Consider the following 26,483-nt stretch of genomic DNA (forward strand, 5'->3'; position numbering starts at 1 on the left):
AGGTATAATTAACATACAAAACTATTAGTTTCAGGTGTGTAACATAATGACTCGATGTTTGTATATACTAGGAAACCACCGCAATAAGACTCGTTACCATCTACCGCCATGCAGAGCTATATTATTTTTCTTGTGATGAGTACTTTTAAGATTTATTCCTTTAGCAAATTTTAAATATTCAGTATGGCATTATTGCCTATAGTCACCACGTGGTTTGTAACATCCTCATAACTTTTTTTAATAATGTTTTATTTTTCAATTGCAGTAGGCTTATAATATTTTATTGGTTTCAGGTGCACACACGACTCATTTGTTTCATAGTCGGAATTTTGCCCCCTGCAGACTCCCCTCACCCGTTCATCTCACTCCCTGCCTTTCTGCCCTCTAGCGGCCGCCGCTTTTCCTTCCGTGTCTGAGTTTGACTTTTTTTGTTGGTTTGTTTTGGTGGGATTTGTCCACTTCCATTTTTATTCCATATATAAATGAAAGCATAAGTTATTTCTCTTTCTCTGTCCGACTTACTTCAGTTAGCTTAATACCCTCAAGGTCCATTCCATGTTGTTGCAGATAGAAAGATTCTGTTCTTTTTTATGGCTGAGTAATAGAGCATTGTCTATGGATATACCATTTCTTATCCATTCATTCATAGATGGGCACTTGGGTTGTTTCTGTATCACAGTTATACTGTGAATAATTCTGCAGTAAACATGGGGGTACATATATATTTATAAATCAGTGTCCTTTGTTCATTGTGGATAAATATTGGGTTGGCCAAAAACTTTGTTTAGTTTTTCTGTACGATGGCTCTAGTAGTGCCTAATTGTCTTTAACTTCATTCAAAACAATTTTGTTAGGTTGTGTTGTGAGAGCTGTCATATCAGTGGGTTAAACTTATTTAAAATTGGTGCATTTTTGTGCAGCCATTTTAATATTGAAGATGAAAGAAAATACACATTTTCACCATGTTATACCTTTCAAGAAAGGTAAAAATGCGACTGAAATGAAAAAAAAAAGATTTGCGCAATTTGTGGAGAAGGTACTGTGACTTATTGGATGTATCAAAAGTGCTTTGCAAAGTTTCCCGGTACTATTGACATTTTGGCCAAATCATTCTTTGCTGTGGTGCCGTCTTATACATTGGAAGGACTTTGTGGCCAACCCAATACCCAGAAGTGGAGTTGCTGGATCACATGGTAGTTCTATTTATAAGTTTTTGAGGAATCTCCAGCTGTTTTACATAGTGGCTGTAGCAAAAGATTCACACCAGCAGTGTACAAGGGTCCCTTATCGCTACATCCTCACCAACGCTTGTTATTTCCTTTTTATGCTAGCCATTCTAACAGGTGTGAGATGGTATATTGGTGTGGTTATGATTTGCATTTCTCTGGTGATTAGTGATATTGAGCATCTTTTTATGTGCCTCTTGGTCATCTATGTGTATGTAATCTTTGGAAAAATGCCCATTTAGGTCCTGTGCCATTTTAAAAATAGGTTTGGTTTTCCTTGCTACTGAGTTGTATAATTCTTTATATATTTTGGATATTAAGCCCTTATCAGATACATCATTTGTGAATATTTTCTTCTGTTCGGCAGGTGGCTTTTTCACCTTATTGATAATTTTCTTTGCTATGCTTTTTAGTTTTAGATAGTCTGACTTATTTATTTTTTATTTTGTTACAAAAAAAGGCTTTTGGAGTAAGATCCAAAAAAAAAAACATGCGAAGGCTGATGAAAAGGAGCTTACACAGGATGTTCTCTGCTAGGAGTTTTATGGCTTCAGATCTTACATACAAGTCTTTAACTGGATTTGAGCATTCCATTGCTCAAAAACTGGGTATTATTAGATGTATTTTTAAGTTGGATATTATTGTAGGAATAATTATTCAGACATAACCATCACCTTCCTACCTTTTGGGATACATTTTTCTAACTTTGTCTATATTACTGTTTTATTTGTTTTTATGGAGTTTCTAAGAGATAAAACCACCTTTACTTTTTTTTTTGCATTTTTCTACACATTCAGAGAAATAGCCTTATTTATGTACAAAGAAATTTGAAATGTTTATAATCAGGATCTTTTCATACTCTGTGTTCTGTTGTCTTGAAAAATCTGACTTTGAGAGTATGAACATAAGCAAATGGCTTCCTATACATAGCATGCTAAAAAATAAAAAATCTGCAGCAAACTTTTTTAAAATAATGCTATGCTGATATGACTTCACCTCAAAAATACTCATTAATGCTGAGCATGGTAACTTACATTAATTCAAAGAGCACGGAAGGGAATGAAACATGCTTATAGGCTGGTATCTCTTAAACACAAAGGATTTCACTTTTTTTTTAGCTCATTCTAAATTTCTTATGATTACAGTACATTTCATGGAGAGGTGTGAGAAATACTTTGTACTTAGCAGAAATGGGATCCTTCATGGGGAGAGCATATTATCTTTACAACTTGTTAAAACAACTGTGAAATAAACTGAATCTTTCATCTTCAGAGTGGAAGGGCTGGCTGGTTGACACCCTCCCTCATTTATGTGTAAGAGATTTTTTTTTTTTCAACCAGGCAAAACTGGAAACATCTTAATGGGATTTGTTGATAATTCCAAACTGATATCAAGAATCCACCCACTGTAATGTTTAGACATTGCTAACAAAATGGGCCAGTCTCCCCTAGGCTGCCTCTTGCTGTGGTCTAAAAAAAGCCATTTATTCCCCTACCTGCTGTTAGTTATTCCAAGGGGGTGATATTTTCTATGTCTCATCATAGATTAAATAGATTTAGAGAAAGAAGTCAGTGGACCAGCACATAGAATGAGCACACACAGCAGAGCATAAATGTTACAAATTCTGACCAGCTCAAGGTGTGTTGACTCCCACAGGGAAAGTAGCCATACCGTGTGGATTCCTCGCACCACAACTCAAGTGGCCCTGATGGATTAGTCCTTCAGACTTTTCTTTAAATCTGTTTATAGAGAAATACTCTATGAAAACTTGGAATGCATTAATTTCTTCAATGATCTCATTAGATTTTCAGATCCTTGGTAGAAAAATAGGTGCATGCTATTTGTTGGTCGAATGATTAATTGAAGAGATTGGAATTGAGCAAGGGTACATTACGGCCAGGTAAGACAGGAGTTGCCTACCTATAGTTTTTAATAATATTTTTGGAAGTGCTAGTATTGTTGAGTAATATTTATTTACAGATTTGACTATGAAAGAAGTGAGGAAGGAATCTGGGAGTAAGATACTTTTATTTGTCCACATATATCTCTCTTAACACTAACTGATGTCCAAGGAAAGCTATTATGGGGCATTAGTTGTTAGGGTAGTGTTTGTCAGCATCAGTGGTCTTGACATTTTGGGCTAGATGATTCTGGGGGGGGGGCCTGCCCTGTGGATTGTAGAGGGGTTAATAGCATCTCTGACCTTTACCCAATAGTTGTGGGGGAGCATCTTCCTCCCCCAGTTATGACAACCAATGATGTCATTGGGCTTTGACCAATTTCTGCTGGAGTGGTGTAGGAGAGGGGACTCATCTCAGGTTGAGAACTGTAGGTTTGGGATGGCCATGGATACCACACTCGTGGTTTTCAACCCATGCCATGAAGCACTCTGTAATTAGAACATCAATAATAATCATTGTTTTTCCTACAAGGCTGGACTTCACAATTATCTGACCACAGACTACAGTGTGCCATAAATATAACTTCATTTGGGGGAGTTTTATTTAATTTCTATTGTGATAGCCCCCTCTAGGCCTATTCCACTAGGATAACAGCAATTTAACCATGGTCAATATAATAATTCTGTTTTTCAGAATATGCCAAGACTCAGGGACATAGTGCCCAAGAATCAGGGGTGGGGTTCCAACATCATATCCAATTCTTGTATCCTTTGTGAAATCCATAATTCCATGTGGGCCTCAGCCATTGGTCCATGTTGGTCAGTACTAAATCAACTCTTTCCCCTACATTGAAGTCTCTTTAAGATTTGGTTGCTCTCTGCTACTTCTGGGCTGTTCCTGGATATCTTGGACATAGGAAAGTCTCTCTGCTGCTCCTATATCATCCTGAGAGGTGAGAACTTTCACCATCAATTGGAAAGATTGCAATAAAGGTGAATGTTATCCAAGATAATAACACTTAGGGGCCATGTTCTCTTACTAGAACCTTTTGGTTAAAGGTGGGCTAGTGCCATACTGTGGCGGATCCTGGCCAGCATCAGCCACACCATATTCTGATTTTTTTTTTTTTGGTCAACATTGGGTTATGGGTTTCCACTTTGACATCAGTTTTCATAGCAAATTTCTTCTGAAAGTTCCTATCTCTACTTTGTCTTGACTACTATCTAGTTTAGTTATCCTTAAATCTGATCTGTATAAATTCTTGTTCCCTGATCTTTTCCTCCTCCTCCCACTTCCCTCCACTCCATCTTCCCTTTATTTCCCCTTCCTATTCTTCTCCCTTCTCTCCCATCCCTCTTCTTCCTCCTTTTTCTTCTTTCCACCCCATTTCTCCATTCTCTCCCCCCTCTTTTTGCCATTGTCTGTAGCCTAAACTACTTCTCTTAGAACTATCCTATTCCACCCCCCACTCTTCTTGATGGTACTTATGAGTAATAAATATTGATAATGGCCAACCAGCCACTAACATTTTGTTTGCATCACCCAATTAGATACCCCCATGTCTCTGGGTCCTAAAAAAACATTGTTCTCAGAAAACCAAGGCAGAAGTTGCAAGGATTCTCTGACCTAGCCTTAGAAGCCACATATCATTTCACTGCATTGTATTGGTTACAATGAGTCAATAAAGCCAGCCCAGGTTCAAGAAGAAGAGAATTAGTCTCTAAGTCTTGCTGGGGAGTGGTAGGGTCCCATTACAGAAGAGCTCCCGAGATGAAGGAGAATGTCGCTGCCATCATTGAAATATATGGTTTGTCACTTCAGTGTTTGGACGCTGGCCCCATCATTTACCAGTTGACTGTTTTTTGTTTTCTTTTTGGTTTTTGCCCCCTTTCTGGGCCAATGTTCCCAAATCTCTACTGTGACAGTTAAACTCAATTATAACTACTTTCCCTTCTGGCTACTAATAGAAAGTCTTTGTTTCCACATAGACCCCATATAACCCAGGTTATGTCTTTCCAAAGTTTAAGTAATTCATCATGTAAAAAAAGGCGGGGAGAGGTAAGGAAAGAAAAATCTGCCATTTTGATGAATCTACCATCAACATTATTTGAAACATAAAATTTAAAAGGAAACTAAAGGTCATGGTTTCCCTAGAGCATTGGCTTCTCTGGAGCAGTTTTTCTATAATACTCTAAGAAAAGCGTGCACCTAATAACTATCTTTACTTCAGCTTTTTGATTGATCAAACACCTCTGTGTTTAAAGACGAATATCTATATGACAGGAGATAAGATAGAAACAGGAAGACAGACTGTTAATACGGTGTCAACTATAATTCTTTAACTTTTAAGGTAGACAAAAGCTACTTTTAATAAGTACTGCTAAACTTAGTGCCTGTGAATCAGAGCCAATCACTTCCCTTCTAAATGGAAGGTCACAAAGAATCTTCTCACCCCTTCACATGCAGGTAGATTTGAAGTTTTAGAAAGCCTGTTTTTCAGGCTTTAACTGGATGGATGGTGTAATTACAACATGCACAGATGGCTGTAGCAGAACAAACATATTGAGCACAGAGCATAGCAGATACAGTCAAATCATATTTCCTGCAACTGTAGGCCATTGTAGGTAGGTAAGTACATTGTTATACAAACAAGAAGTTACAATACTTCTTCTCAATCTTGCCTCTCAATAACTGGAACTCCGGTTGTTGGGCTGCTTATCAGAGGCTGGAATCAAATATGGCAGCAGATGGGAAGAAAGATACGTCAGTTTAGAAAGACTATTTTTAAAAATTGTCAAGAATTCCGGTATCTTGACAGTGTGCCTCAAAGTCTTAATAATCGAAGGATATCTCCTTTATGCCAACTGTTTCCTTCTTTGAAATCTGTCACTAATAATAGACAATTATATCTTAAAACCTAGGACATGGCAGCAAGTCACATTCATGTAAAAGTTAAGGCGATGCTATTTCATGCAGTTAGAAAAGCCATTGTATGTGGAGTCAGAAAATTTGAAGAGTCTGGCTTAAGTCTGAGTCACCTACCTGCTGTCAGTAGTAAGCACCCATTCTGCCCAGGCTGGAGTTCGCTAACAGGTAAAACTCAGTAATTCCTTTGAGTTCTATTCCCATTAATTGTCCTAGTCATCTCTTGAGTTTTATTCCCATTAATTGTCCTAAAATAGCAAGTGTTCTTTGTGATTGATGTTATAAGAGACATTTACCAGCACTAGCATTAGGAGCACGTATTTTAAAACTAATCTCAGTCATTCAGTCATCGTTCCCAGCTTACCATCTCAGCTCAAGAGTGGGTGCTACAGACCCATTTAACAAAGCTAAAGACTTCAAGTTCAACATGTTCCCATTTATGATTGGCATAAAAGTACAGCCTGTGTAAACCAAGAATAGAAGGAAAACCAGAACTTGCAGGGCTGAGCTGGTTTTTAAGTTAAATGGCTTCAGCTGAGAAAGGACTCATGGGAAATCACCTTTTCAATGGAGCCATGGAGTCCCCATGTCATACCTCATTTGAACATTTCACTGTTGCAGCCACTGGGCAGAGAAAATTTTCTGCCTAGTATTGTTGAATGATTGTTATTTTTGAAAATGCCCTAAAAATGTTGAATCAAATTTAGAACTATATTTGAGTGTAATAGAAACTCAAGAAATAAGGATAAGGCAAAAAAGTCAGCATGATTTTTAGAGCAGCCCTAGGAAAAAAAAGAAAACAGTATAATATAGTGTAGGAAGGCGAGCACACAAGGAAATGAGCCATGAGATTGTGGATGGGGCTGGGTAAGGATTGGCATATGAAATCTGTTTTGTGTATATGAGGGCGCCAGTGATGTCAGATCCCCTTACTTTTTCCTTGTAAGTTTATAACCTTCTAAAAATAATTCTTTGTAGCTCGAGGTTCAGAAAGCTTAATTTGCATTAATATAAAATATATGGCGAATGTGAATATCAGAGCTTTTTATCTGAGCCTCGGAGAGGGAAGCACAGACAATAACCAAACGTTGTCACTAGCTCACATGACAGACAGGTGGGGCATTCATTTCCATTCCCCTTTGCTGCAGGGGGAGGGTGGAGGAGACTGAGGCACAGCTTGATTATTCCCTTGTTCCTCAGGAAGCTACCCAGCAAGGCACTCAAGAAAAGGATGGTGTTTGGGAATGCAGTGTTATACCCAGCTCAGGCTGGTGCACACTGAACAGCTTGACTTTCAGTTGGCTCTAAATCGTGAAGGCTTCCATGGCAAACCTCACTCATAGGCAGCAGGGCAGCACTCAAAATTAGGATTTGGACAGTAGAGAGACTCCAGGTCACTGGAGACTCTGAGAAAGCTGCCCCGGAGAAGCTACCCACCCATCTCTTAGCACCCCTTGGGGAATAGATAACATTTTAAAAAATATTTATTTTCAGAGAGAGGGAAAGGGAAGGAGAAAGAGAAAAATAAAAAATAATGTGTGGTTGCCTTTTTCATGCTCTCCACTGGGGACCTGGCCTGCAACACAGGCATGTGCCCTGCCTGGGAATCAAACCAGTGACCCTTTGGTTCACAGTCAGTCCTCAATCCACTGAGCTAAACCAGCCAGGGTCCTAGGTCACATTTTTATTTCCCGGTACCATGGTGACTTTCCAGGTTCCATGCAGCATGTGACCTTTTATACATGCCTCAATACAGAGGGGATTTTACCCGAAATAAGTCCTCAAAGTAAACAGTACAGATTGATATGCAACTCTGTATAAAGCATCTCATGAACAGAATGGTTTCACAGTCACTTTACATTGAACATCCAAGAATCCTGTTTGGAGGAAAGAGACTAGCCTGATACATCCTCCATTAATGCTGGGTTGGAATACCTGTAGGGGCCATGTGAAAAGAATCACTCTTTTAAAAAGAGACAAATTTAAATGGTGTTGGATTTCACTGGCTGAAAGGCCTTTGAAGATCACTTTCAAAAGCAACAGCATAAGTGCCTGTTTTGTGATCCCAAACACTTACAGGATGAATGAATAAGGAGTGCATCCTAAGGTTTTACAAATGAGTGCTTAAGGCCTGACTTAAGTTTTCCAGTAGCATCATCTTACATGGACTCAAAAAGATCTCAGATGGAATGATAAAGCCTTTGGCCATTCTTAGATGATGAACTTACGGTTCTTTCGATAGTGGAGACATTTAAAAATACCTTTGGAGTTTCAATAATTTGGTTGAAATGGTGAGGAGCATTATTGCTGAAAGTAGTATTTTACTAGCGTAATAGAATTTTACATCCTAGAGTAAGAAATATCCTAAACCTATATTTAATCATTTAATACCTAAACAATTCTATGTTTAAAACAGTCTAGAAATTGTTCCTAGTGTTGCCTGACTGGGAAAGTAGAAGACTAATTTATAGTCTTGTCATTTGGAAGTCGGTTTATTACCTATTCCTTCGATTAGACCGAAAGTGCCCTAAGGTGTCTCTTCATAAGTTATGAACCTAATGCTCAAGCTGTAACCTCACCAGAACAACCAGATGCTCATGTGGTGATCAGGGGAAGTGGAGTCTGATGGGGTTGTGGTCCTAAGACTTTAGGAGTGGGTGTATATACTTAGACCCATATTTCTCCCAACCAAGATGAGGGAGATAACATGGACTGTTCATTTTAGCGTTTTTGTTCTCTTGAGGGTATTGTAATCTGGAAAGATACTGGATCCAACTCAACTGAATTTAGTCTTCCACTCACTCAGCAGAAAGAAGCACAACAAATCCAGGGCCTGTTGTGTTCCAAACACTGTACTGAGTGCCAGAAAAATAGTGTTCAGCCAGAGAGATGCAAGCCACTTCTTCCTTCAGCCAAATAGATGCTCCTCGTACAGAATGAGTGACAGGCACAGGTCTTTGGCTCCCCATTTCCGCACTTTGGGTTAATGAAGCTGGGTTGTATAATCAAATAACTAGAGAATTATTCCTAGGTATGAAAATTGTGCACTCTTGCATTTCTTCTTTTGAATTTATCAAATATTTTGTAAATAATGAGTTTGGTGCTGAAGAGTAACGATCGTTAAAGGCTGAGATTCCTGACCTCATGGTACTTCCGTCAATTCTCTAAAGGGCAACAATATTGAGCAGTAACACAAACCAAGGTGAAAATTTGAGAGACAGGTGCTACAGGGGGTGTTTGTTATCTCCTGAACCTAAATAAAGTTTTAGAAAATTTTTTCCAATTATAATATACACATAGAAAAGTAAACAAGTCATAGATGTCCAGCATGCTGAACTTCCATGAAGACACAGAACATGACAAGCATCTCAGAAGCCTCACTGTGTCACTAGTCACCCCAAGGCTAACCAATATCCTGACGTTTAAAGCCATGGCACATTTTTTCTATTTCTTTTTGTTTTCAATCTGAATTTGCATTTTATGAAAATTTTTTTATTGCTGTTCAAGTACAGTTGTCTCTATTTTCACCCCCCACCCAGCCATATATACTAAAGATCACATTGCTTGCATTTTTGTACCAAGATTTTTGCACAACATTACCTATTTGAGATTCATCTATATTGTTGTATATAAGTTGTATGATATTCCCTTATGGGTGTATACTTCAATGTATACCTTCTGGTATGAATGCTTGATGGTAGTAGTTTCTCATTTTTGTTGACTCCTTTGAACATTCTAGCCTACTTTTTGGGGGGAAAATAAGTAAATATTTTGGTGGGTATGTGGAATTGACAAGAATGGAATTACTGGATCAAGGTATCTATGTACGTCACCTCGATCCAGTAATAATCAGGAGCTGATATTGCCAAAGTGGTTTTCCAAAGCAGCTGTACCGTTTGCATTGCCTAGTAGCAAGATACAAGAATTTCAGTTCTTCCACATTCTTTCTAGCCCTTGGATACTTTCAGTCAGTCTTCATTTTAACCATTCCATAGTGATATCACTTTGTAGCTTTCATTGCATTTCTAAAGAGGAAGGGCAGAAAAGGCTCCACTGAATAACTGAAGATTGAGCTGAGGCTTGAAATGGTTAACTGGGAGAGGAGGGAGACAAAGCATTCCACGGAAAGGGAACAACAGAACAGCATTGTGCAAAGATCTGGTGGCAGGAGGCAGCATGGTGAGGAAGAGCTGGTGAGGGGAGCCGATGGCTGGAGCAGGAGGAGGAGGGAGCAAGAGGAGGGGGCAATCAGATGAGATGAGTGTGGATGTGTAAGTAGCCTGATAGGCCAGAACCATGGAGTTTCATCTTTTTTCCTCGAGGCAACTGAAAATCATCATAAGACTCTAAGTGGAGAAGGTAGCCCATCAGCTCTGCTCTGATTACTCTAGCTGCTTCAAGAAATGCAAATTAGAGGGGAAGGTGGGTGGAAAGGGAGGGAGATGGATCTGGAAAGCCCAGAAGGACAGCTCCAGATCTTGAGAAAAGAAGTGTCTTTCTATGGCTCCATGGCTTGCATGGGCCTAGACGTCCCCAGTAAGCCTGATTTTAGAGCCTGATGTCATCACAACCCAAGGACCTTTAGGAATATGTAACTTATTCCTCAAAACTGTGGGGACCAGTTATACTTCACAGTAATGCGAGAAAGTCTGCCCACAGTCTTAGCATTGGTCTGGTTAGCAAGGAACCTATTATATAATTTCCAAGCCCTTTAACAAGAGATTGATTAATCGACGAACACAGTTAAAATGATAGGCTCCGTTGTCATGTCTTCATTTACTCAAGTTGAAATGAAAGCTGGCTTTGCCTTGTTATCCATTAAATGATGAGACTAAGAGCTCAGGATGTGTTTTTGAGCACTCACAGGGTAAACCAATGCAACTGAGGTTTGCACCAACATAAAGGAAATACAGGTGATGTGGCTTTGTGATAAAGGAAGCGTATCCTTCTTGCAGACCAGTCAAAACTGTAGGCTCTGCATCACTATCATTAGGAACTTGGGGTGACTTTTGGTCTCTGCGATTAGTCATGAGCATATGAGATACGTAAGTGGGGTGCGTTGATGTTTATTTACAATGCAAAAATGAAAAGATAGGGTAGAAGTTCTTAATGGGAGCTTACCTAGTGAAACCACAGTAGATTGGAATAGCTATTTAGACAGCTCTTAATACAACATAATGATCTTGAGAAATTAATTTCGAGGAAATTAAAAAGTAATATTCAGAAATCTCTCTAGATATGCATGTTTTAGAGACAGAGGATATCTGTGAGTGTGTGGATGTGTGTGTGTGTATGTGTGTGTGTGTGTTATTATGGACTGAAGTTTACCATTAACTCTGTGTTGTGGAGCAGTTCATTGCCTCTCTCCAGACATTGGTTTCTATGCCTTGAATAAAGGAATTGGCCTGAGATAATCCTTAAGGACTATCAAGCTCTAATGTCTGAACCTTCTATTATTAATCAACCATGATAACATGCTCTCCAGTGAGTCCTCCGCAACAGCCTAATTCCTTACTCTCAAATGAGAAAATTAAGATGATTAAAACATGCAGGAAAAATTAGATTTTTGTGGATTTTTCACCCCCCTCCAAAAAAAACAAGCAAGATAGAAATCTGAGTTTCTGAAATGATTGCATGATTAGTAGAGATAGCCAAAATGAAATGGTTTGTTTGCTATTATTTATTAACTGTTAGTCAATAAAACTATCAGAGGATACTTTAGAAATATTTGAGCCCTGGCTGGTGTAGCTCAGTGGATTGAGCTTGGGTCTATGAACCACAGGATTGCGGTTTGATTCCCAGTCAGGGCACATGCCTGGGTTGCAGGCCAGTTCCCAGCAGGGGACTCATGAGAGGCAACCATACATTGATATTTCTCTACTTCTCTCCTTCCCTTCCCCTCTAAAGATAAATAAATAAAATCTTTTAAAAATTTTTTAAAAAAGAAATATTTGAGTGTATATTGCCCTAACTTTGAGACTATGCACTGTGTTGTACTTTTTAATCCACATAAGCTGACATGATAAAAAGTAAAAACATTTGAGAGTAATTATAGAGACTGTCATAAACATTAATTAAGCAACAAATTGTGCCTTTGAGATCAATTTCTATTTATCTTCTTTGCAGACAAGAAAAAGGGCCTAAGAGAAGTTTATCATCAATAAATCAACCTAAAATGGTGCCTAAATATTAGAAGAAACAACCTAACAGTCTAGAAATCCATTAGACAGTGATTTCAGCTGCAGTGAGATAAGAAATTAAGTGAAATCCTCAAATTAAAAAAAGTTGTTAGAGAAAATCATATCTGCCAATGAAAGTTCTAAGCAGTCATATGAGTCAAGACTTGATATTCCTCCTTTGATGTTGCCCTTCTGAAATACAGTAATTATGACATTTTTATCTACATAGTACTTCCAAGATGAACTTTAAGTGTCATTTAATTGTATTCAGATGATAGCAAATGCACATGGGAGTTAGGAGCAAATTATTTCATTACTGAGACCAGTTGGTTTTGGGTCTCAGGGCTTTTCTTCTTGTGACTTGTCTGCAAATATTTATATCATGTTGAACTTAACCCTATAGGGTTGTGTTAAGTCCTTGATAACCTACCTTTCTGGGCTTGTGCTCTTGACCCTGAGTGATTCATTAACTAATTTTGTATAGATCCAACTGATTGATGAGATGCGAAGCAGGCAAAGCAGATGAAAGTTAAAGGAGGAGCTACGTGTTTCAGAGGAACCAACCCAGACATGCCTAAGGCCAGGCAGAAATTACAAATGAGCAACATGACCTATGCAAGGGACAGGGACAATCTGGAGAGGGTGCCCCATTGTGAGGAATGAGCTGCCAAGAGGGACACGAGCACAGCGCTTCCTAATCTTCCACGTGCAGAGGAAACCCAGAATCTCATAGTCCTTAGGGCACTCCCTCAATTTCTAAATGTTGGGGGCTAATGAAAATTGCAAATAAACCTGTTGTGGAGCAAACTTGACACTCATCCACAATCTTCAGTTTGCTGAAGCCATTGTAAGAACAAAAAATCTAAAGGAGGATCCAAACTACACAGTCAAATTCTATTAAGTTAAACCAGAAAGCATTGCCTTTTTTTTCCTGCAAAAATAAGGAGCCAGGTGTCAGCAGTTTTTTAGGATTCAATATAATAGTTTGCAATTCCAAAATGTTGAGAATGAGAATCTGTGCCTTCAGAAATGTTGTGCAAGTTAGAGGAATAGAAGAATAGAGTGAGTATAAAGTAAGTTTCAACTCCTTTGGGGTAACTGCCTTCTCTGATAAATTTGTTTAAAACTTTAGACCTTCTTAGATACCTGCACTTTTGCATAAAGTTGTGGGATATGGGGAAAGGGAGCTTTAAAACATAGAAGTCAGGGAGTTCAAGTTAAGGACCTATGTGTGAGCAGGTCCAAATACAAGGTCTATCCAGAAAAAGTCCAGCCATTGTTAATATAACGAGAAGAGTGTGCACAACACTGATGTGACCTGGCAGCCCAGGAGAGGGGACTGAAATGCGCATGTGTGAACAAAGACAACTTCGTTGCACTAGTCAGTGGGGGTGGTAGATGCTGTTGAGTGAGAATATGTATTTTGTGGCCATCACATTCAAAATGACTGAGCCAGTAGAGCAACGAACCTGCATCAGCTTTTATATTAAGCTTGAATATTCTTTTGTGGAAACTGTTCAAATAATTCAGAAAAGGCCACAGCAATGGGTGACTGGTGATTGGCAGCTTCATCACGACAACACTCCCACTCAAGCATCACGTCTTGTGCAGAGTCTTTTGGCAAAACATCGAATCACCCAGGTGACTCAGCCCTGCTACAGCGCAGATTTGGTGCCCTGTGGTTTCTAGCTTTTCCTAAAATTAATATCACCTTTGAAACAGAAGAGACTTCAGACCATCAGTGAGATTCAGGAAAATATGACTGGGCAACCGATGGCAATTAGGAGAACTGTGTGAGGTCCCAAGGTGCCTACTCTGAAGGGGACTGAGGCTTCATTGTCCTATGTGTGATGTTTCTTGTATCTTGTATCTCCTTCAATAAATGTCTCTATTTTTCATAGTACATGACTGTATACCTTCTGGACAGACCTCATAAAGTGGTGTATTAGCTTGCTAGGGCTTCCATAACAAAGCACTATAGACTGGGTGGCTTAAGCAAGAGAAACTTATTTTCTCCCAGTTTTGGAGTCTGTAAGTTTGAGATCAGGGTGTTGGTAAATTTGGATTCTTCTGAGGCCCCTCTCTCTAGCTTGTAAATGGCTTCCTTTTCGCTGTATCTTCACAAGGCCCATCTTTTTTTCTGTGTTTGCACACCCCTAGGGTCCTTTCATGTGTACAAATTTCCTCTTATAAAGGCCTTGGTCAGATTGCATTAAAGCCCACCAACGTGACTTCTTACCTTAATTACCTTTTTAAAGACTCTATCGCAAAATATAGTCACACTCAGAGGTACTGGGAATTAGGTCTAGTGTGAATTTGGAGAGTGAGGGGCAGAGCACAGTTCAGCCCAAGACAAGCAGTATGCTGGCAAATTGTAAACAAACAACCGCTCTCTAGGGGGGAGATCTTTATTTGTAGCATTTGCCAATTTCTGGGGTGTAAGTACTCGTACCCCCGCCATGGCTGATTTCAGATCATCTACACATCACTGAACGCAGACTTGGGACAACATGTGCCATAGCGCACTGCCTCGCAGCAATTACACCAGCGCCATCCACTGCGCAAAAATAACCTCAAGAGCACAGATGGAAGTAAAATGTAGTAAAATAATTAGGAGGTGAGAGGTTTTGGCCTTTTTCATCTTTGTTATTGCTACCGTTTGTTTTCGTGAGTTGATACAATTTAATTTTTACTAACGGCTGTGTTGGTTTAACCATCAGCTAGCAACATTCCTGAGAATTTAACAATGGGTGCTCAAAGCCGGTACAATCCAGCTCCAGTCCACCACTGAGTCATGTGAACAGAATTCTATCATTAGAAATGGAAAAGTAGGACAGCGTCCTGTGATATTATCAGGGGAAAATCTATGGACATGTGGACAGACAAGATATGGCCAAAAATCAGCAGGAGGAATACAGAATGAATGAATGAGACCAGAAATGGAGTTTTGGCAGGGAAAGCTACTTTTACATGGGGCAGTCAATTAGTGGAGCATTATGGGAAGAGTGAGCCCGAGGGTCAGGTGACCTGAATTCCTATCCGGATCTTAGCCAACAAGCTGGGTGGTTTGGGCAAGAACAGCCTCTCTGAGCCTCAGTTTCCCAGTCTCTAAAATGCATCCCCTTCTGTTTGATTTTTCGGGACCTCTCAGCACTAAAATTTGCAGCCCTTATCACTTACTGTATAATCACCAAACCCTTTTCATTTCTATCTTTCTAAGCTGGTCTCAGAAACAGTCTATAGGTCAGGTGTGTGCCTATACCTTATGTATTTTACACACACCTGAGAAGATATATTCAATGGGAAGAAAAAAATACAATTCTATTTATTGTCTCTAATAATCCTCAAGATTTTTTTATCAAAAACGATATTTCTTTTGGAAAACACTTCGTTCTTTTTTTTCCCTTATGGGCCTAGGAAGCAATTACAAGTAACCCATTTACATGCGCATCTGGCATAGAGTAGGCAGGTGTGTGAACTGTATCAGAGAAGCAGGCGACCCCCGGAGGACATTCCCAGTGCAGTTCAGTAGTTAAGCCCAAGTGTGTGCTTTATGTTGTGATGGCAACACAGCAGGGAGCTTCGTGGCTGTGCTCTTAAAAAAAATTCTTTTAAAAGAGAAAATGAGCGTTTCTTTCAGGAGAAAAATGAGGGTTTCGTGTACTTGAGACCCTCTCTGAAAAACACGGAGGTCTTCTTTGGCTTCTTTGGCTTCTTCTTCTTTCTGTACTGTTTTGTAAGTAACTACACGTTGACTAGAAATGAAAACAGCTTACGATATGTTGATCACCCCACCTCCATTATTTCTGGACTTGATTGCAACCCCAGCGCTTTTCAAAACGTGTTCCCTCATCCAGCCTCATCAGTATCACCTGGCAGTTTGTTAGAAATGCAAATTACCAGGCTGGCCCTTGGACCTGAGGAGGGAGGATCTCTGAGAAGGGAGCCCAGCATTTTTGTTTTCATTTTATGCTTAATCCCTTCACCCTTTTTCACCCACCCCCAAACCACTTCCCCCCTGACAGCTATCGATATGTTCTCTGTATCTATGTGTCTGTTTCTATTTTGTTTGTTATCTTATTGTGTTCCTTAGATTCCACAAGTAAGTGAAATCGTATGGTATTTTTCCTTCTTTGACTGACTTATTTAAGAAGGTCCATCCATGCTGTCACAAAAGTAAGGTTTCCCTCTTTTTTTTGTGGTTTAGTGTTCCGTTGTGTAAATGTACCACTCAACAATAACAAAAAAACCCCTAACAATATGATAAAAAAATGGGCAAAGAACCTGAATAGACATTTCCCCATAGAGTATATATGAATGGCCAATAGACATATGAAAAGATGCTCAATATCACTAATCATCAGGGAAATGCAAATTAAAACCACAATGAGATATCACCTCACGCCTGTGAGAACAGCTATCCTCAATAAATCAACAAAACAGTGTCTTCAAAGATGTGGAGAAAAGGGGGTCCTTGTGTAGCATTTATGTTTGAATAAGGCTTCCGAGTGACTCTGATGCAGGCTCATTGATAGGATGCTCTCTGGGAAGCCCTAGGGACTCAGGCTTTCTCTCATTGGTTGATTGCGTGTTCAGCTTTTTAGGCTAGTGGTTCTTCTTTTAATAGTTAGTTTAGTACATTTGTCCCAATGTTTCTCCTTTGCCATCTCTGCCAGCCCACAGCTCCCTCCCACAGTCAATCCCCATATTGTTGTCCATGTCCATGGGTCATTCACACGTGTTTTTTGACTAGTCTCTTCCCCTACTTTCCCCTCCCCCCTCCCATAGACCAGTGGTTTGTAAAGAGAGGTCCTTGAACTAACAGTCTCAGCATCACTTGGGGACTTGCTAGGAATGCAGCAAATTCTGGGGCATCACTCAGACTTAGTCCATTAAGAATTTGGGAGGTCGTGGGGTTCAGCAAGAGGGAGACTTGTGGCCAAGGTGTAATGTAAAGTAATGCGCTTGGGTAGCTCCATTGAGATCAAAGAATGGAAAATACTAGCGTGGCAAAAATACATCAGTTTTGGAGAAAAAGTAGATTGAGAGAGGAAGAAGGAGCAGAGAGAAGAAATGATTCTGTGGATTCAAGTACAAGGGAGGACTCAAAAAACAGAATTTACTTGTAAAAATAATGGTATATTTTCTCTTACATGTTTACATTTCAGCCACATTCAAAGTACTTTCCATTTGATGGAATACACCTCTCGAGATGTTTTTCCACTGCTCAAGAGTTTTTGAACTCATTGATTTTTATGCCTTTTAGTGCTTCTCCCATTTTTTTTTTGCTTCACCTGTTCCTCATTGACAAAACATTTCACTCCGAGGACTTTTTTCATTTAGGGAAACAACAAAAAAAGTTGCTTGGGGAAAGATCCCGTAACTAGGGAGGGTGGAGCATAAGGGTCGTGCCATTTTTCATCAAAAACTGCTGAACACGGTGCCAATGCCACGTGGACAGGTGTGCTCGTAAATCACCCATCATGAAAGGGGTAAGTGTGTTGAGAGTGTTCAAGAAGAATTCACTGAAGCCAGACACAGCCTCTCACAACAATGCCTGTTGGTGCACTGATACAGATGGGTTCCTAGAACGCTCCCCTAGCAGGAGGGGAGCCCACCCTCCAGAAGATAATCCCCATTTTGGGGGTCCCCCTCATATATTGGCATAAAGAGTAGCTGAGAGCCCTGGCTGGTGTAGCTCAGTGGATTGAGAGTGGGCCTGTGAACCACACGATCGCGGTTCGATTCCCAGTCAGGGCACATGCCTGGGTTGCAGGCCAGTTCCCAGCAGGGGACTCACAAGAGGCAACCATACATTGATATTTCTCTCCCTCTCTCCTTCCCTTCCCCTCTAAAGATAAAGAAATAAAATCTTTAAAAAAATAAAAAAGAGTAGCTGAGAGACAGAAAACCTAGTCACGTATGTGGGAGTCAGAAGTTTGGTTGTGCTGCCTCTTCCTGACCATACCATCCCCCACTGCACCCTGTCCTCACCCCTTTTCTCTTCCAGCTCTGGCCCACTGTGTGTCACCAGCAGAGGAGAGAGCAGTCATGTTCTTGCCCCCATCCCAGAATCAGGATTTCTTCTCATCCTCCAGACTAAAGCACCGTGGTGCACATTCTCTGACGGGTCCCCTTGCAAACTGCCAACTGCCACGCACAGTAGTCTAACTTTAACATGAGGGTGTTTTCTTAACCAGAGAAAGCTGGTTTGGGCACTCACAGTTTTTCTACTCATAAAGAGGGCATTTCACAGAACAGGGAGATATCCTGAAGAAGACCCACTCACAATCTGAAAACTGTATCTAAAATGCAGCGCCTCTGGTGCCCAGGGCTGTCCCCCACCAGTATCCTTCTCATTCTCATAAAACTATAGGTCAGTGTTGAGGAACCAAGAGTCAATGACTGATATGTTTCCTCTTTTTAGAAGCAGCCCCTAGCATAAAAGTAAACAAATACATAAAGAAGAAGAAGTCCCAGGATAAGAAATAAATACAGTGAATTGGTCTTAAGTTTGGCCCAACTCTGATTTGCATAACTGCTTCAAAACTAGTGACCTGGGAATAAATTCCAAGTGGAAAGTATTTCCAAGTTCCATTTATGGATAAATGGCCCATGGGAGCCTTTTCCTTGGTCTTCACTGATGAGTCCTCTTAGCTTTTTAAAATGTGTGGCCAGTGGGGAGCTTTCTTTTCTCCGTGTGATTCTGACCCATTTCTCAGCCACTTCCCTGACACCCTGAAGCACCACTTAGCACTCCAGGAAACCTTACGTATTGAAGATAATCCTTTGAGAGACTGGGTCCATAAACCCGTGAATAAGTCACGTGTGGCACAGCAGTGCCGCTTGTCATCTCAGGAATGCGCAATCAGGGTCATGCTCCTATTTCATCCAAATGGGAAGAGGGAATTAACATGGGGCGCAGCAGAAGGCAGAAATCCTTTCGTTGCATTTAGCTGCCGCAGAACACTAAGTCCAAGAAACTGTACCAGAGTGAAAAGATGTGCTTGATGATATATGAGGCAGGGTGACTGAATGTGGGGACTCATGGAATGTGGTGCCAAGCAAGACAAATCACATCCTTCACTTACAGTGCGGTTGGAAAGCCCTGTATTCCTTTGAGAGACAGATATCTCCTGCCGTCAAATTGAGTTTTCAGCGCTAAGAATGGAGTCCTGCAGGGTGATCAAGTAGATTGTATTGCTGGTCAATACCTTTTCTATTATTATGGGACTGGAAAATAATTATTATCTTCTGCTCAAGCCTGTGTGAGATTGAGAAAGATTGTGGAGGGGAAAAATACTATGTTGTTCCACTGGAATTTTGTATTCTGCCCCAATACATGTGACAGTCAGCAGTGCTAGCTGAAGATTACTTTGTATTATTTGTAAAATCATCGCCCTAGAGTAATTTCTTCGGTCTTTTTTCTATTATCATTTAGCTAGGATGGGGATATGATTTTGAAATTTGTAATCAGAGTATTGAATGTATCAATAGTAAATTCCATATTGTTCCACAGGTTCGGTTTTAGTTAAAAACTTGATATCTATGGGCTTTTAATCATAATAATGTCAAAGATGTTTAACAAAATTAGAGTGAGGAAAACACTCTTGAGGTTTAATTCAGTATAAGTTTATAATTTGTATTATATTACCTTATTTTCCCTCCTTGCAACTGTCAAAATAAAGAAACGGTCCTAGGAAAGCCCTACTTGACCGCGGTAGGAGTACCCAAGGGAACATATGTCTTGTCACATAACTTGGAAGATATTCTGCAGCTTTCTGGAAATATTCTGAAGACTGTCAGGCCATGCTGAAGGGCTGGTTTTTTCTTGTCATGTTCTGGAGCTCTCTAGAATTCTCAAAATGTGTCTGCCTGGCTCCTATAATCCTCACCTTTACTTACCAGGTACCAGTAACAACCTCTCCCACTAAGTTGGGACAACCAAAATGTGCCCAGACATTGCCCCTGTCCCCTAAGGGGCCAGAGTGGCTTCTCTTCTCACCCCCTCCCATCCCAAGTCCCCCTCTCTCCCACCATCTCACACTGAGAACCACCAGACTAGCACAATGCTACTTAACACACACAGGTCCATTCTCACGCTATGAAACCCTTAGGAGACAGAGATGCCTGGGGCATGCCTTGGGCAGGTTTTATTGTCCTCATCCTAGTCCATAAGCTTCTCCAGCAAATTTCCAGGGGAAGAGTGTTTTAATGGAAGGATGTGTTATATGTTCCCCCTACCCCAGCCACCTTGAGAATAAAGACATTTTGCTGATATCTGGAGTAGGGAATTTGGGAGGAGGAGGAAGAGGAGGGAGGGAGGATACTGCAGCACAGAGAATGCAGTAGAGACTAATAGGCACATTGATGTTCCCCTACTCTGTTGACCTCTTGCTTTCTCTCACCTAATGGACACCCCTTGCCTGCACGCACTGTGTAGCAAGCACTTGTGGTGACTCAGAAGGGAACTGCCCCCCTACATACATGTTTTTATTAGTCCTACCTAAAAATCCCAACCTTTTTGTCTTACCATCGTATGATGTAAGAACAACTAAAAAGGGCAATTGTATTAAATAATTCCACGTCTTTATATACTTGTTCCAAGCTCTTATTCCAGTTTCAGGGGATTAATATCAATGCTAAAAAAAACTAAAAATAAACCAAGAAACCTAAGGCTGCCATGAATAGAATCCACATCAGAGAAACTAAAGTAAGAAAATTAATAAATTTTACTTTTCTAAATATTACATGTTATAGTTAATAATTCATTATTCCTGGAACATTTTTATCCTGATTAAAGCCATCGGAAGGATGTCCTCCATAAACATCCACATCCTTCTACTCACCTGGTAATTAAGGCAGAGTATCCATGAAGCTAAAACTTTTTCCCCAAAAAAACTATTAATGGGGCCATAATTCACAAAGTTGCCAATTGTTTTTCTCTGCTACTAACACTGGCCAATGTTGGCAACAATAGCTGCCATTGAGATTGCATTGTAAAGGACATATCCGCAATCAGTGAACTTATTTATCTTAATTACCCATAGTCTGCATAATGGAGCCTTCCTTTCCACACCTCCCACTACCGAACACAAAAACTGGTAAAACAAAGACAGTAAAAGCTAATGTCCCTGTGGGCTGTGATCATTAGCAGCAACACTTCTTTTCTCAGAGCCGGTTCCAGTCATTAGTTGAAGTGCTACATAAATGCTAAGTATCCCTTGCTGGTTTATACAGTTAAGCCCATCCCAGGATGAGATCGGTTTATTGATTGATCGTGTGGATCTGAAGTGAAGCAGAGGTGAGAACTTCAGGCACAATGGAGTATTCAAAAGCAATGTTCCCTTTAAACAACGATGACATACCATTGTGCCCCTGTCAGATCGGCACAGGTAGAGAAGTTTGATCACCTACATAGCACTGGTCAGGATGTGTGGGAAATGGCCGTTTCATACAATGCTGGTGGAAGTGTAGGTAGGTAAAACACAGATCATGGGTGTTTCAGTGGGGAGGGGGAGAGACCAGGTGCAGGAATTACAAATGAACTCCCCCTTTTTTCTAGCAGTTCAGCTCCTGAGGATTTATCCTACAGATCTCACAAAATTTCACAATAATAAAAGTGCAAGGTGATGTTAAGGTTGCATTGTTTACAATCACACAAAAGGAAACAACTCACCTGCCAAGCATCGAAGTCATTACCTTGGGCCGTGAAAGCAGCATCTTGCAACCAGATCCTCAAAGAAACGTGTTAGAGTTGAACTGAGAAGTCACGTCCCACACCTCGACTTAAGTCATTCCTTGAACTCATTTACTCAAATAATCACTCCAGTAAATGTCCTAGGGGTGCCAGCTATTCTCCGAGGTTTTCGCTGCTAATAAAATTTGGATTTTGTTTTTAAAATAAAGAGGTGATCATATGAATTGCATTTCTTTTAGATCATATGATATAGATGGTATGAATTGTATTTCTTTTATGTATCGAGCACATACCATTAAGAGACTCCAGAGCCTTACCCAGGAGCAGAGGAGCCCTGGTCCCCAGGAACTTGCAGGTGGCGTGGCAGCCGCAAAGAGGCAACCCCTCACTGTTGTGAAAGGGGTCGGTCAGGAAAGCAGAGCCCACAATGAGCCTTGGGATAAGGGATTCATCACAGGAGTTAGACTTTAGTTGGGGCAGGAGCCAGGAAGTAAAAGCCTGAGAGAGAGAGATGGTCACCCATAGAGGATATCAACTAGTAAATCTAAGACATAAGCATCTCCTGTCCCCAAAAGGGGACCCCAGAGAAAAGTGAGTAGGAGGACTGAGGGAATCTGTGTCCACGCAGTTCCCAGCTGCGGGTCCATTGCCAAGTGTCACTAAGGACATTGTTGGGCAGCCAGGTCAACAGTCGAGCAGAAAAGCTAGACACTAAGGAGAGTAAGGTCAGGCCAGAACCGCATCTAAACACCAAGACTTCGTGAAGTAATGGCTCCTGCTGCGTTTCCTGCCTCCCAGATCTCAGTCACATTGTTCTTGACCAACTACAACTTGAACCCACACAGGGAGCGGTGTTCTGGGAAATAAGTTTCAGCTTAGCCAAGTTGGCTCAATACAAAATACCACAATATGTATTTGTTTGCCTAAGCCTCCTATCTCATTACTGGAAAACTTTCGTTCCACAAAAGTACGTAGAGGTCTCTTCTAGACCTCATCTCATGAGTAAGTGGAGAGTAGGCCATTTAAATGTTGCTAAATCTATATGTCTAGATTACTGATTCTTACAAATTTCGAGTGATGCTGAGGCTGTGGGATGCCACCACCATTAGCAGAACTTGTGTTGCTCTAAGGGAGTGTTTGAGACTCTCCTCCCTTGCTCACCATGGGGCCCATGGGTGAATGGCTTGGGTATAGATCAGGTCTCTTAGGTGTAGAGTGTTGTGGTTTGAAATGTGTTCTGCACCATAGCATAGCTTTCATGAAATAGGTGCAAAATGGATGCTTGAATGGGTGTGCGTGACTGAAAACGTGTATGGAGATTTGTTTCTCTACACATTTTCATTCACGCACACCCATTCAAGCATCCATTCTGCGAGTCCTTCCCATTTCTTCCTCCTACTCTTTCTTTTACACAAACATCAAAAAGAAAAATAAGAATAAGACTACACATATTGCTTTTGACTCACAGAGTGATTATAGACATTTTTAAGTCAGTTACCAGCATTCACGAATGGAAGATTTTGCGTAAGTATCCAAATGCTCAGTGTCTCTGGGAAACCTAGAAGACCTGGAAGTACTGCTGTGGTATTCCCAGGTGTCAGCTGTGCCTGGAGCTCAGTAGCAGCTGCCCCTTGTAGACCAAACACCCTTCTGATGGTCATGGCCCCCACCGCTCTAAATTGTGGCTTGACACACGGGCTGCACGGCCTTTGCTGTTTATCATTCCACATGTGACATCCTATGTCTTATAAGTAAAGAAGTATTGGTAGTTGATAGCAATAATCCCACTACAATTCACTTAACCTTTACCTTGCGAAAGGCACTATGCTAAGTGCTTTAACACCTCATTTTTAATCTAATTCTCTCAGCCTTACAAGATAGCTATTATTTCCATTTTATGGACGAAAAACTGAGATTAAGGGAGTTAAAGACCTCCCCTGTGTTAAATCGAAGGAAATGACTCAGTCTGCGGTTGGTACGGAAAAGTGGAATGTAATTCAAGAGCCTTGGTTCATAAAGAGTCAGCAGACTTTTTCTCTAAAGGACCAAATAGTTAATAACTTAATTTCTGCTTTGGTTGCCCCACAGTTTCTGTGGCAGCGATTCAGCTCTGCCCTTGTAAAGTAAAAGTAGCCACAGTCCGTACCTACAGGAGTGGGTGTGGCTGTGTTCCAATAAGGTCTTATTTAAGCAGGCCAGCTGGATTTGGCCTATCGGTCGTAGTTGGCGAACCACTGGTCTACACCCAGAGCCTGTGAGCCTCAGTGACTGCAACCAACGAGGGTGGTTATACATTCAGGAACCGAAGGGTGAACTGCCACGGGGAACGGTAGATGTTGTAACATGGTCCTTCCCATGATTCTGTGAAATTGTTGTTTGCAAATATTGGAAAATTCATTGAGTTCAACATAAGGGCTGCTCCAGTTTGTGGATGAAAATTGACTAGTGTTTACTTTTAAATTCTTTATTATTTCTGGTTCCAAACTGAGCTGTTTCTGGCTCCTTTTGTTTTTCAAACACTTGACATGCCAGCTGTAGGGGCAAAAAGAAGAGAATGAACACGGAAGGCTACTATGAAACCAGAGCAGCATCATGGCCTGAGGCACACGATTAGATCCCTGGCCGGGGGAGCGCGCTGAGGTTCAGAAACGTTATGCAACGTACACCAAGTCACGCCACTCACCAGCCGGTCCACAAGGCGGAACTTGAAGCACATGCCTATAGCCCCAAAGCACACACTCCATTTTACTGAATACATATCTGGAGTTTCTACTCTGAATTCACCTATCTCCTCAGAAAGAAATGACTAGACCCATAGGTCATCTTTTCCTTTAAATGTGCACTTTCAAAAATATTATTTACTATGGGCCTACTGTGTGCCAAGCACTGGAAATGTGATGCTGAATAAGGTAGAAACACAAACCTGGAAATTACATTTCAGTGGAGAGAGACAGCAAATATCCCTAAGTGGCAAAACATGCCAGCCAGCCTCCTGGACCTCAGGCTTTATGCTCACACTGGTACCTGAGTGTGTCATCCACAGCACGAACTTTCTTTGTGTGGAGGGCTGCTTTGGAGAGCATGGGATTGCTGGGATGTCCAAAAGGCATTGCGACAAGTCGTGCAGCCAACAGATTCCCAAGTGTGCTTGCTTGTATTCGAGAGATCTGGCCAGATTCTTTGGGTTTCTTTGGCGTTCTGTCCGAGAGCTGCATTCTTCTGTCTTATAAAACCGTGTATTGTCTTCAAACCTGTGGTGCTTGCAAGGTCATATATGCTAGGTGTCAGGTATGCTCCGTGAAAATGGGGATTTACAAAAGTCTGTGTGTGTCATGGTTTTATATCCCCCTCTCAGAATTACTGCTGGCTCTAAAAGAGTCAAGAACTCAAACTTGCATGAACTCTTCGACACCTCTCCAAATTCAACAAAACTGACATTTATAGCTTCGTTGAAGCGGAGACATGGCATTTGGCTTCAGATTGTTTGGACTGTAGAGTGTCAGTATAAATAGCTTTGATTGACTTTTGTATCGTGCACATCTGGAAGCAATTTATGGCATTCCAGCTAGATTAAAGCGCATTTTCAAGGAATTTCACCAGCTCTTTTTTTTTTTTCCTGTTGGCCATGGTGAATAAAGTTTCAAAGAAGGTTTAGCTGCTGTTCTTAATGTAGACTGTGGTGAAGTCAAATTCAGGGCAAATGCAGGGTGGGGGGAGCAAAGAGGAGGGAGGTTTGTTTTGCCAAAAGAGCTAAACACAGAAGTGACTTTTCCTCAATTGTTTTGTTCACACTGAAACTCGAGAGAAAACATCAGATACAAGGAAGCTGCTATCACTACGCTGAAACTGTGAATTAAGTCATTTTTAAAGAGGCGGGCAAATTGACCTACGAGAGGTTGAAAGAGCTAAGGATGTGTCACTTGGCTCAAAACACAGGCCGAGAAGAAACGTGAGCACTGACTTTTATTTATCAAACACGTGTGTACTGTGGGGTTCACTGAGCGAGCACATATGGAACACCTACTATGAGCGAGGTGCAAGAGAGCACGCGAGGGTGAGCAGAGAGGAAGGTGGACTTGCTGCCTCCGTGGAGCTTATACTCTAGTGCAGCGGTCCCCAACCTTTCTGGCACCAAGGTCTGGTTTCGTGGAAGACAATTTCTCCACGGATGGGGCAAGGGGAAGGGGACGAGGATGGGATGGCTTTATAGCCTGCCACCAGATGCAGCTTAATTGTCACTTGCCACTCACTGGTAGGGTTTTGACACGAGTCCGAAAGCCGTTGATTTATTATGGTCTCTGTGCAGTCACACCCCTGTGCCAATGATAATCCGTATATGCAGCGGCTCCCCAGGACTAGCATCACCACCTCAGCCCCTACTTCAGATCATCAGCATTAGACTCTGATGTGGAACGCGCAACCTAGATCCCTCGCATGCGCACTTCACAGTAGGGTTCATGCTCCTATGAGGATCTAATGCCAGCGCTGATCTGACAGAAGGTGGAGCTCAGGTGGCAATGCGAGGGATGGGGAGCAGCTGTAAATACAGCTG

At 41.1% G+C, this 26,483-nt stretch overlaps 1 long non-coding RNA gene across 1 annotated transcript; it reads right to left on the reverse strand.

Moving 5' to 3' along the window:
- Positions 1-5,282: 5,282 nt before the first annotated feature.
- On the reverse strand, positions 5,283-26,483 carry LOC119004119 (uncharacterized). The gene is made up of 3 exons (XR_005070117.1): positions 26,346-26,483; positions 17,553-17,560; positions 5,283-5,294 (listed from the first exon to the last, which is right to left on the reverse strand). It is a non-coding gene; the product is annotated as an uncharacterized LOC119004119 (long non-coding RNA).

This window comes from Sturnira hondurensis, unplaced genomic scaffold, assembly GCF_014824575.4.
Source record: "Sturnira hondurensis isolate 20B ecotype Veracruz unplaced genomic scaffold, ASM1482457v3 Scaffold0019006, whole genome shotgun sequence".
In the NCBI taxonomy this organism is placed as follows: domain Eukaryota; kingdom Metazoa; phylum Chordata; class Mammalia; order Chiroptera; family Phyllostomidae; genus Sturnira; species Sturnira hondurensis.